The sequence below is a fragment of the Eptatretus burgeri genome, chromosome 15, assembly GCF_056783735.1.
Source record: "Eptatretus burgeri isolate ZD-2024b chromosome 15, Ebu_testis_v1, whole genome shotgun sequence".
In the NCBI taxonomy this organism is placed as follows: Eukaryota; Metazoa; Chordata; class Myxini; order Myxiniformes; family Myxinidae; genus Eptatretus; species Eptatretus burgeri.
Window position 1 is genome coordinate 29,823,768 of NC_140975.1, and position 10,000 is coordinate 29,833,767.

The 10,000-nt window shown below is 43.1% G+C and overlaps 1 protein-coding gene across 8 annotated transcripts in view; it reads right to left on the reverse strand.

The window, feature by feature from the left end:
- LOC147011824 (myocardin-like) overlaps nt 1-10,000 on the reverse strand; it is a 142,802-nt gene that overhangs the window by 77,697 nt on the left and 55,105 nt on the right. Inside the window, exon 1 of one of the 8 annotated variants that reach the window (XM_085857131.1) lies at nt 7,743-7,761. The exons of the other annotated variants lie outside the window; for them this stretch is intronic. The gene's annotated coding sequence lies outside the window, so the exon portion shown is untranslated. Of the gene's footprint in view, nt 1-7,742; nt 7,762-10,000 lie in introns of those variants that run through there. 8 annotated transcript variants of the gene reach the window in all.

Consider the following 10,000-nt stretch of genomic DNA (forward strand, 5'->3'; position numbering starts at 1 on the left):
CTACCGGTATGACAGCAGGAACTTTAGAATAAGGTGTGATGGGCATGTAAGGAGCACACAACATCATACAAAGTAATAATTCTTGAAGCAATATAAACAATACATAAAAGTACACAGAAGGAGCCAAAAACACCACAACAACAACCACAGCCACCACGACAGCAGCAACTACAACAACATCTACATGTTATAAAAGATCCTTTTTTGTCACATGTTTCGTTTCATTTTACATCCTCATTGAGACTCAGAGATAGACGTGCAATATGTTGGTGAAGTACAACTTGCTGTTTTCTAATTTAACCCATCAGCGAAGCAACGGGTTGGCATGCCGACTATATATGTTGAGAGATTACAAGCTGAAAATCCAATGCACAAAAAACAACGTCAGCAATTAGTCTTACTTATACCTTTGCAAACGCAGGTCAGCAATTAGTCTAACTTACACCTGTGCACACCCAGGTCAGCAATTAGTCTAACATATACCTGTGCAAACCCAGGTCAGCAATTAGTCTAACTTACACCTGTGAAAACCCAGGTCAGCAATTAGTCTAACTTATACCTGTGCAAACCCAGGTCAGCAATTAGTCTAACTTACACCTGTGCAGAACCGAATCAGGAACTATAAGAGCTTGCCTTTCATGATCTATAAACTCGTATTAAAACTCACCAAAATGTTAAATTATAACTATATAACAAGGAAGAGCAACCCCAATCAAGCAAATAATATCAAATACACAAAGAAGACCAACCCCTGACAAAGAAGACAAAGTATAAATGTTTTTAGATTGACACGGACTCACTGAGTTAGAAATCCGACAGGTACAAATAAATCATTCGGGTAAGAATGTGCCCAGGCCTACTTGCCACTGCACTCTTCATAATCAGTGCGGGAGACACCACAGTCTGGTTTAAAGAAACAACGAAGAGTGCACAAACTGAATGCACAACAAGCCTTTCACAGCATCCCATTCGGATGGCAATCAGGGTCTGTGCAGACAGTAAATTGGAAGAGCCGTGCCCCGGTAAATGATGTAACGCATTTCGGAGAAAGCATTAAGGACCCCACACTTTCCTAATGGCACGCCTATTCGATCTTGCATTGCTATACGTGGACGATGGTCACGGCAGTTGAAAAGTGGTACGTGGTGGTCACGATCTGCTACGCCTCCAATCTATTCCCATCAACTCGTGACATCATCTCCTCCTGTGTGATGTCCCAGCTGTGTCAATTTTCCTGATGGGTGACTGGTTGGATAGGCACACCCTATGCCACAAGAGGCTTTTCAAAGCCTGGATGACAAATTTCCCACCTCCTTGTGCCTGCTGTTGCAATGAAGCCACAGGTATTCAGAGAATAAAGATAGATTGATGGTACGATTAGCCATTTATGTCCTTTAATAAGATTTTTTAATTTCAGGATAATACCAAAAATGGAGTAGACTTCGGAATAATTTGTCGTGAGTGTGGTTTGATTCGGTAACACTCAAATCATTTATATCCTCAGCAGATAAGGAAATCAGATCGACATCAGAGGGTATTGATATTTTTTCATATTCCTTTCTCACATCCATTTCCTTTTCTTCAACCCCCCCCCCACACCCCCACCCCCACAACTTCCCCACCTATGACACGCTTGTTGTTGTCCATAACATTATCCGTTTACGTGACTCGATTGTGGTCGTACCTTTTTACACCTGTCTTTCACAAAGTGTGTGCTAAACAGGTGACAAATTCTGCTTAAGTTTTGTTGTAATTAATCACTTTTAAGGGTGCGGCAATGGCATTTCAGTGAAGTATACACGGTGGTCCAAAATGATGTGCAACTTTTCAAACAGCTCTCATGATCCTTACTACAATTCACGGGCTGGTGTGTGTGTGTGTGTGTGTGTGTGTGTGTGTGTGTGTGTGTGTGTGTGTGTGTGTGTGTGTGTGTGTGTGTGTGTGTGTCGCACTACTCCTCCTGCAGTTCTGGGCCAATTACATCCAGACTTGATCCATAGGATCAATGTGGCCCCAATTAGTGCATCGGGGTGTTTTGTATTTGCTGGTTGTCTTGGCGAGGGGGTGGCGGGGCAGGGTAACGCAAATTCTCTATGTGTAAATGTGTATCGTGTAGCGCTGCTGTCGGTGCGAGAGGGCATTACAAATCCCCACTCTTTACACTACAGTATTCCTGTCCCCACGTTTTTCACTGCAGAGAGTGGTTTTGAATGACACAGCGAGAGGTATTCTGGAGAGATATTTTCAATTACACGGTTGAATAAGGATAACAACACAACCCCCCAGGCCACTCCCGAATGGGGGAGCGGGTGCTTCTAGTTTTGCTAATGCGACCCCAGTTTTTATTTGTGCGGTGCCTAAAGAACAAAATTAAAAGTTTTTTTTCCATTGAAGTTTCAACCACGTTAAACAATTTCACTGTGTCCTAGCGGATGCTCATTTTAGAGACTTTTTTTTGGGTACGAAGTCATACGGTTCTATACAAAGGCAGTTTTGTCAGTTGTATCAAAACGCAGGAATTCCACAATACAAGACCATCAAACATATTGTAGTAAATTTAGAGACTAGAGAAGTATGAAAGACCAAATTAAAGGAAACGGTGGTCGAAAACCTTTAGTGAGAACACTCGACAAGATGGAGGCTGCAAAAGAAGCTTCGACCCAAACAGGTCGACACGCCGACTTGTACGGCTGGTGGGAACTTCTCACACGACTGTTGGCAGAATCATACACGCTGATCGGAAACTGTATCTATACAAGATACTGTTACTGCAGCACCAGACCGAAATAAATATGAGGGAGACGTTCGAATTTTGCACTGCCATTGCCCAGCAGATCGAGGACGAGGATTTTTTTTTTTTTTAGCCAACATCTTCTTTCGTGATGAGGACCACTTCCATCTCAGCGGCCATGTGAACGAACAGAGCATGCGATTTGGGGGCAGAACACCAACTGCACGAACATATGGAACAACCGATTTCTGTCGCGAAAGCAAAAGTTGGTGTGCTATCCGACATAGCATCACACATAGCATATCGGGCATAGCATAGTGGTGTAAAAGGACTTTTTTTCTTTGAGAACAAAGCCAGACAAACAGTGACAGTCAACACGTGGACATGCTGTAGAGAAGATTCCTTCCGGCACTGAGAAGGAAGCAAGACATCACGATGAATTCAGTCATCTTCCAGCAAGATGGTGCACCACCACAAACATCTACCTGTGCTTTAGACTTTTTGATTGGACATTTCCTAGATGATAGACTTTTTTTTTCCTCGATGGACGCCCAAACCCATGGCTTCCCTACTCCCTGGATCTGTCTCCTTCCGACTACGACCTATAGAGGTTCCTCAAAGCGAAAATCTGCATAAACAACAAACACACCCTGCAGGAGTTGAAAAACTGCAGGACTGGGTCATCAGATGGGGAAATCAGACGGATAGCAGTCCAGTACCCAGCAGAGTCATTGACAAATTCATTGCCCATGTGGCAGTTGTCATCCAGAGGTGCAGTGCTTGGATTGAGAACTTCATCACACTTCATCAACTTCTAATGATATCGCTCCTCATTGCTTGTTGAAAACGTCTTCTTTTGTTTAATAAATATGTTTTTTTTTTTACAAATTCTGTGTATTATTAGACAAAAACAAACAAAATTGACCAATAATAAGAACACATTGCAGTTAAATAAAAGTCGCACATAATTTTGGATCACCCTGTACACCATCACCACGTATACATTATAAGACTCGAGTTAAGCACACCTGGATATCTTTAGGATAAATAAAGGGAAGACACTTGTAAATCTAGATGTGAATGTTAGAATTCATGATAGAACACAAAAGGTGGGAACATATATCAAACATGCTGATAAACAATGTTCATGGAACAAGAATGGAGCAGCATAGTGTCAAACTCAGGGGGAAAAAAACAAACTGGGAGGGCACTCGGTAGAGCGCGTACCTCCGCCACGTAATGCCTGCTCCACGAGAACATATCAGACCCAATACATTTTTGAAACATCATGCTATGTATTGTTTTTGGCCCCGTCTCTCAATGGTTAAGAATCACTTATAAAATTAAATAATTCTCGGATCCAGATCCGGATTCGGATCTTAACCAAAATCTGATCAATTCGTCGTGGTCACACACCCAATCTGTCCACCAAGTTTCATTCGAACCCGTCCACAACTTTTTGAGATATCATGCTTTCTATTAGTTTAGCCCAATCTCTCAATTGTGAAGAATCACTTCAAAAATTATTGGATCTGGATCTGGATTCGGATCTTCACCAAAATCGAATCAGTTCGTCCTTGTCACACACCGAACCTGTCCACCAAATTTCATCCGGATCAGTCCACAACTTTTTGAGACATCCTGTACACAAGCAGACAAACAAACAGACAAGCCGGTAGGTGGCGATGGGTCGCCGAGCATGGAAACTATAAGATATAGAGCAAAATGGATGTCATATAGCGGATAGGGAATCACCTTAAGATTATGCATATCAAATCTCATCCAGTTCCATCTATGATTAATACTCGGTATCCATTTGAATGAAAAGTACCGAAAATGCGGTTTGAAATCGGAAATCCCCAAAGTTCGAGGGGGTGCTGTGGATGAACAAAGATCTAAATCGAAAATCCGGCTCGGTCGTTTGTGCACAATGTATTCCAGACGATTAGTGTGAATTTTCATGATCATCCGACCATAACCCGAGGAGTAGCATTTGGCGCGAAAGCACCTCTAGCTCTCACATATTATCGATTTTTGCACTAATTGACCTTTGACCCCTGACCTAAGCGAAATCGGTCAATATGTCCTGAGGCAAAGTTGTAGTACTCATTGAGTACCATGAACCTGCAAAGTTTCATTCGTATCGATGCACTCACCTGGTCGCGAGGGGGCCTTCAATTTTCGCCAATTTTCGAGCATACCCTAATTGTAGGTGGCGCTGTGGGTAAAGTATTCCATTTTTCACAAAAACCGGAATATATATTTGATAGAGCATCACCTGTAGATTATTCATGCCAAATTTCATAACCCTACGTGGGATAATGGCTTTCGGAATTGATTTCGCGTGAACGGTACCGATTTTAAAGGTTTTTCGGTTGTTGCTAGGGAACCAAAGCGTCCCTAGCAACCATCACAATTTCCAAAGCACTTGGTCATAAGATGTACCGACCACCCGAGTTTGGTCAAAATCCGCCCATGTTTACTACCAATTATGCTGATGACAAACGAACAAACATCCAAACAAACAGACAGAATTACTGACAATAAGGGTCACCTATTTCGACGACCCAACAGAGAGGGGGTGAAAACATAACCTCCTTCACCTTCAGTGGCGGAGATAACAAAAGAGAACCATACCGGAAACTCATAAACTGCCGAATAACGTTTAAAAGGTGAGATTTATTGTTGCATTCCCCAAAACGTTCAGTGGTTTTATGCATGTTCAAGGTTGGTTGGTGCTTGGATTTTTCAACTAAATTGGTATGGCACACATTTTGTTTTGCAGGTATTCACTGTCAAACAGCAATACAAATCACAGTCAAAAAAAATCCTTTGATGACTGAGGTCAAAGTTCAAAACACTGAGGTCACAAATAAACCATGACAATGCTCCACTCATTGCATAACTGGGTCATAAGTTTCGGGTGAAGTATCAACTTACGAGTCAAAATCATCCATTGGATTAACCAGAATATTTCACTTTGTCTTTAAAAAAAAATTGGTTTTTTGCTCAAAGCACACAAAGAGGAGGTCTTGTATATCACCGCATTGGTGGTGGCTGAGCCCGTACACTTGAAAGGGTGTATGGGTGGTCACAACAACTCGTGAATGCTTCAAGGCTATCAACAACACTGGACTGGTGGCCACCCTATCGAAGGTTGGTAAACTTTCTGCTGAGTAGGCACGGGGATTGAACTCACACCAGTACCCACTCCACCACCAAGCCAGTCAATTACGACAATAAAGACCGTATTCTAAGCTCTGTCACCTGAAACCTTCGTCATCGAAGGACCCGTAAGAAAAGTCTTACACTGCCGTTTACAGGAACCAGAGGAGGCAGTAATTACCTTCCAAAGTGTCTACTTTCAAGAGAAGAGGCATCAGAAACTACTCCAATAAGTAAAACTTTATTTGTTTGTGTGTAAAGCGAGAATGCTGTCTGACAGTTGCAGAGACAGTGCACTTACCCTTGAATCGTCTGCTCTATGTTTGATTCCCAAACTGACTATACACTGTCGCGTTGGTGCTTTGTGGGCAAGGTGTTGCATCACAAGGTGTGCTGACCCTCGGATGGACGTTAAGCAGGCATCTCCTCCACCGGCATTAGGTAGTGGGCATTAAGATCACACGGTGTCCTTCGCAAAGAGTAGGTGAGGTATTGGCGACACCATGAACAAATTACAAATTCCTGTCCCCCTTCAGTCAAACATCAAGCCTGGCCAGCCGATATGTGAAAGCCTTGTGGTAAGAAACTTCACCAGAAGACCCCTCCAGAAGTTGGGAATCATTTGGGCCATAAGGTAAGTCGTAGTTGCCACCCATACACCATACATGTTGTCGGATGATGTGTTGACAAGGCATCATTACACGAGACAAACGGACTAGCTGTCTCTGATTATTCATATATACATATATATATATATATATATATATATATATATATATATATATATATATATATATATATATATATATATATATATATACACACACATTCTCGTGTGAAGCCTTGTGGTAGCTGGTTGCATCATTGGTTGGGAATGCGGCTATGCCGCTGATAAAGTGCCCCTACTACCAGTACACTGGTGCTCATTTCACCAACCTTCAAAGGATGAGAGGCTGAGTGAACCCCACCTGGTGTTAATTCAACGGCTGACGGGGCTCAAACTCAGGACCCTAGGATCCCAAGCCACCACCCTCACCGCTAAGCCAACACCAGGCTTATATACGTATATATGGACTGGATGAGTTATGAAGAGTTGGCTATTTGAATGACTCAATCTCTCACCACCACCTTGTTTCCCCCCCCCCCACCTTCCCCCGTCCCTTCTCCGCCCCCCCCCCAATACTACATCAACAACTCCCATCCATTCCCTAAACCTACAGATGACAATTTGTTAATGTTATTACGAAAATGAATAAATCCAAGCTGTTGGCAATGGCTATGGAAAAAAATTCAAAAGAGCTCATGACACCACAACGACCCTCAGGCTGCAAAGTCAAAAAAAAACCAAAACAGACAGGAGCTCAGGGGGAAGGGGCGGCAGGGGGCAGAGGAAGGGTGTAAGTGCGTCACACAAGAGCTGATTGGAGTGTGTTATGGAAAGGTAACGGTTTTAGTAAAGCGTTTGTATTCGAGTAACCAAAATTCATTTCAGATTCTACAAAAGGTTGATGACCTTGTTTATCAAGTTTCGCATGCTGGAGCGCGGTTTGATAGGCATTCCTTGTGAGTGCACTTATTGTAATACAAGAAAATAAAAAAAAAAAATCTAAAAAATACAAATTTCTAAAACGTCTAATTAGTAGATAAGTGCCTGAAATTCGAGATTTCACAAAGAACGAAGAAAATCCGATGCATAGTTCGTGCCAGTGGTCTCCAAATTAACGGGCATGAAAAGCGATACCCTCACAAGGGTCACGTTACTACTTTGGCGATTGTAAAAGGTTCAAAAATTTATTTTTAAAATTCCAACTCTTTCTGCTTACCCCCCCCAACACACTCCTCTCACCTCAAAGTCTCCGTGAGACTCCTCTTCATACGCTTGGTGCTCTCAATCCGAGGAAGGAGGAAACATCCACGGTCTGTAACAGCTTTCATTCTCCAGCCTAAGGATGGACTGATAAATGTAAAGGATTCCACACGGAGGAGGTGATCGGAAGTGTGATCTTCCCACCTTGTAATTTATCTTGCTACCTGATATGGTCTTTGTAGATCATCAAAACGAGATAATAAAAATGGTCTTCCACCTGATAGTTGGTCGAGTCGGTGCGGGAGACGGAGGGCGAGCGGTGGAGGGGCTTGAAATGTCTCTCGGTCTTTCTGACACCATCCTCTCAAACAACGAGAGACATTTGTGGTCTTCAGAGATCACCAACTGCCACAACCATGACAAGATCTTTATTATTATTATTATTATTATTATTATTTTTAACTTTAAAAGGTGGTAATTCCGAGCATGTCTTCGGCAACACCTCACTCTATTCTTTCCCATTCTTCCCTCCAGGCTTTCAAAACAGCTGTTCACCACCACCTCTTATCTTCCCCCATCCAAATCCTCGATCTTTTCTACCCCCGATAATCCACCCAAGCCCACCCACTTCCTTCATTTCTCCTGCTTTCCTTCCTGAAAGTCCCTGAAATGTCCATCTTCTCTTCGCCATGTTCCCCGTCCCATCCCCATCCCTCTCCCTTCCACAGTTCACCTAATGTGTCTGTTCCCCACTGTTTTGTCCCTTCCACTCCCGCCCCTCTTGTCTCATGCCTCCTTGCTGCGAGTTTTGTGTTAGCTCTCATACGAGCCTCGTCCAAGGTATACAAAAAAAAAACTAAAAAAAAAAAAAAAAAAAAACACATTATTTTTGTTTTCCTCTTTCCAAATGACTTGACCTTCATTTGAAATACAAGTGGAAATTGCTGAATGGAAAGTTGAATTCTCAGGAAGTTTTCATGCAGGAATCTTTGCTGGATGGAAGCTATATTTACACACACACACACACACACACACACACACACACACACACACACACACACACACACACACACACACACACACACACACACACACACACACACACACACACACACACACACACACACACACACACACCTGGCATTTGTGCACAAGTGGAGAGAAAAATGACATGAACATCGTGTTAAAAGTAGACTGGTGATTCTTCTTCGTTCCGCCCAAGCCTCCACATGAAGGGGACCCCTGATACGACTCGACAGATTGATCTCTCCAGCAGGCAAATTGCAGGCCTCACTCAGGCTGATAAAACCAGAGTGGACTGATTTCCACTCGCCTTACAAATGTAGAATGAGGAAAATTGATGAGAACCAGGTGCCTCCTCCAGGTGATTAGCTTACAAAAAGAAAGCTTTCTGGCAGGCACTGTTAAGCCAATTGGCTGATAACAGCACTCCACCCTCTCCGCGCTCCACCACACCACACCTCCCCTCACCGATGGCTCCCAGGAATTCAGACCATTGTCCTTAAAATAAGACATTTTTGGACAAGAAGACTTGGAGCATTGGTCACTGAAAATTCCCCAACAATCCGTTGACATGTTTACTTGAAAATCACAACTGCAACTCAGTTTTTTGCCACAACTAATTGAAAGACGATAAAGACCATTTTGTTTGTGGTGAAACAAGAGTTTTCACCAAATGCTTGTATTCTTCAAGGGTGATCTATGTGCTCTGTATGCATGAATGGAAGGGGAGGGGGGTGTATAAATAAAAGGGTATGAAGAAGAGACAAAAGGGAAGAGAAATTGGGGAGTGGGGGGGGGGAGGAGGGTTGGAAAATGAGATCAAAGGATGGGGGATAAAAGGAGAAGATTTTGAGAAAAGAGTATGAAGGGGAGAGGAGGAAAGGGGAATTTGTATTTGAGGATGAAGAACCAATCTTTTTGCATCAACAGATGCATGGGGCTGCTGAGGCAGTGAGAGCTTCCTTGGCAAGGTGGCACAATTCTGGACAGGTCACTCCTCTGACGCAGGACACTCGGATGGCTCATTCTTCCCTGTGAGCTGGTATGGTACTCGGTTCGCCGACCTCGGAAGGATGATAGGCCGAGTCAACCCACCTTGTGTTATTTAACGGACAACAGGGACTCAAACGCAGGACCCTAAGATCTTAAGCCAGCCACCTTCACTGTGAAGCCAACACCAGGCTAAGTGTATTTGTCAGGTGGCAAAATTGGGTCGGAAGGGTTACATATGGTATACATAGATGGCTACCTATGATGCCATGAGTCATAATATA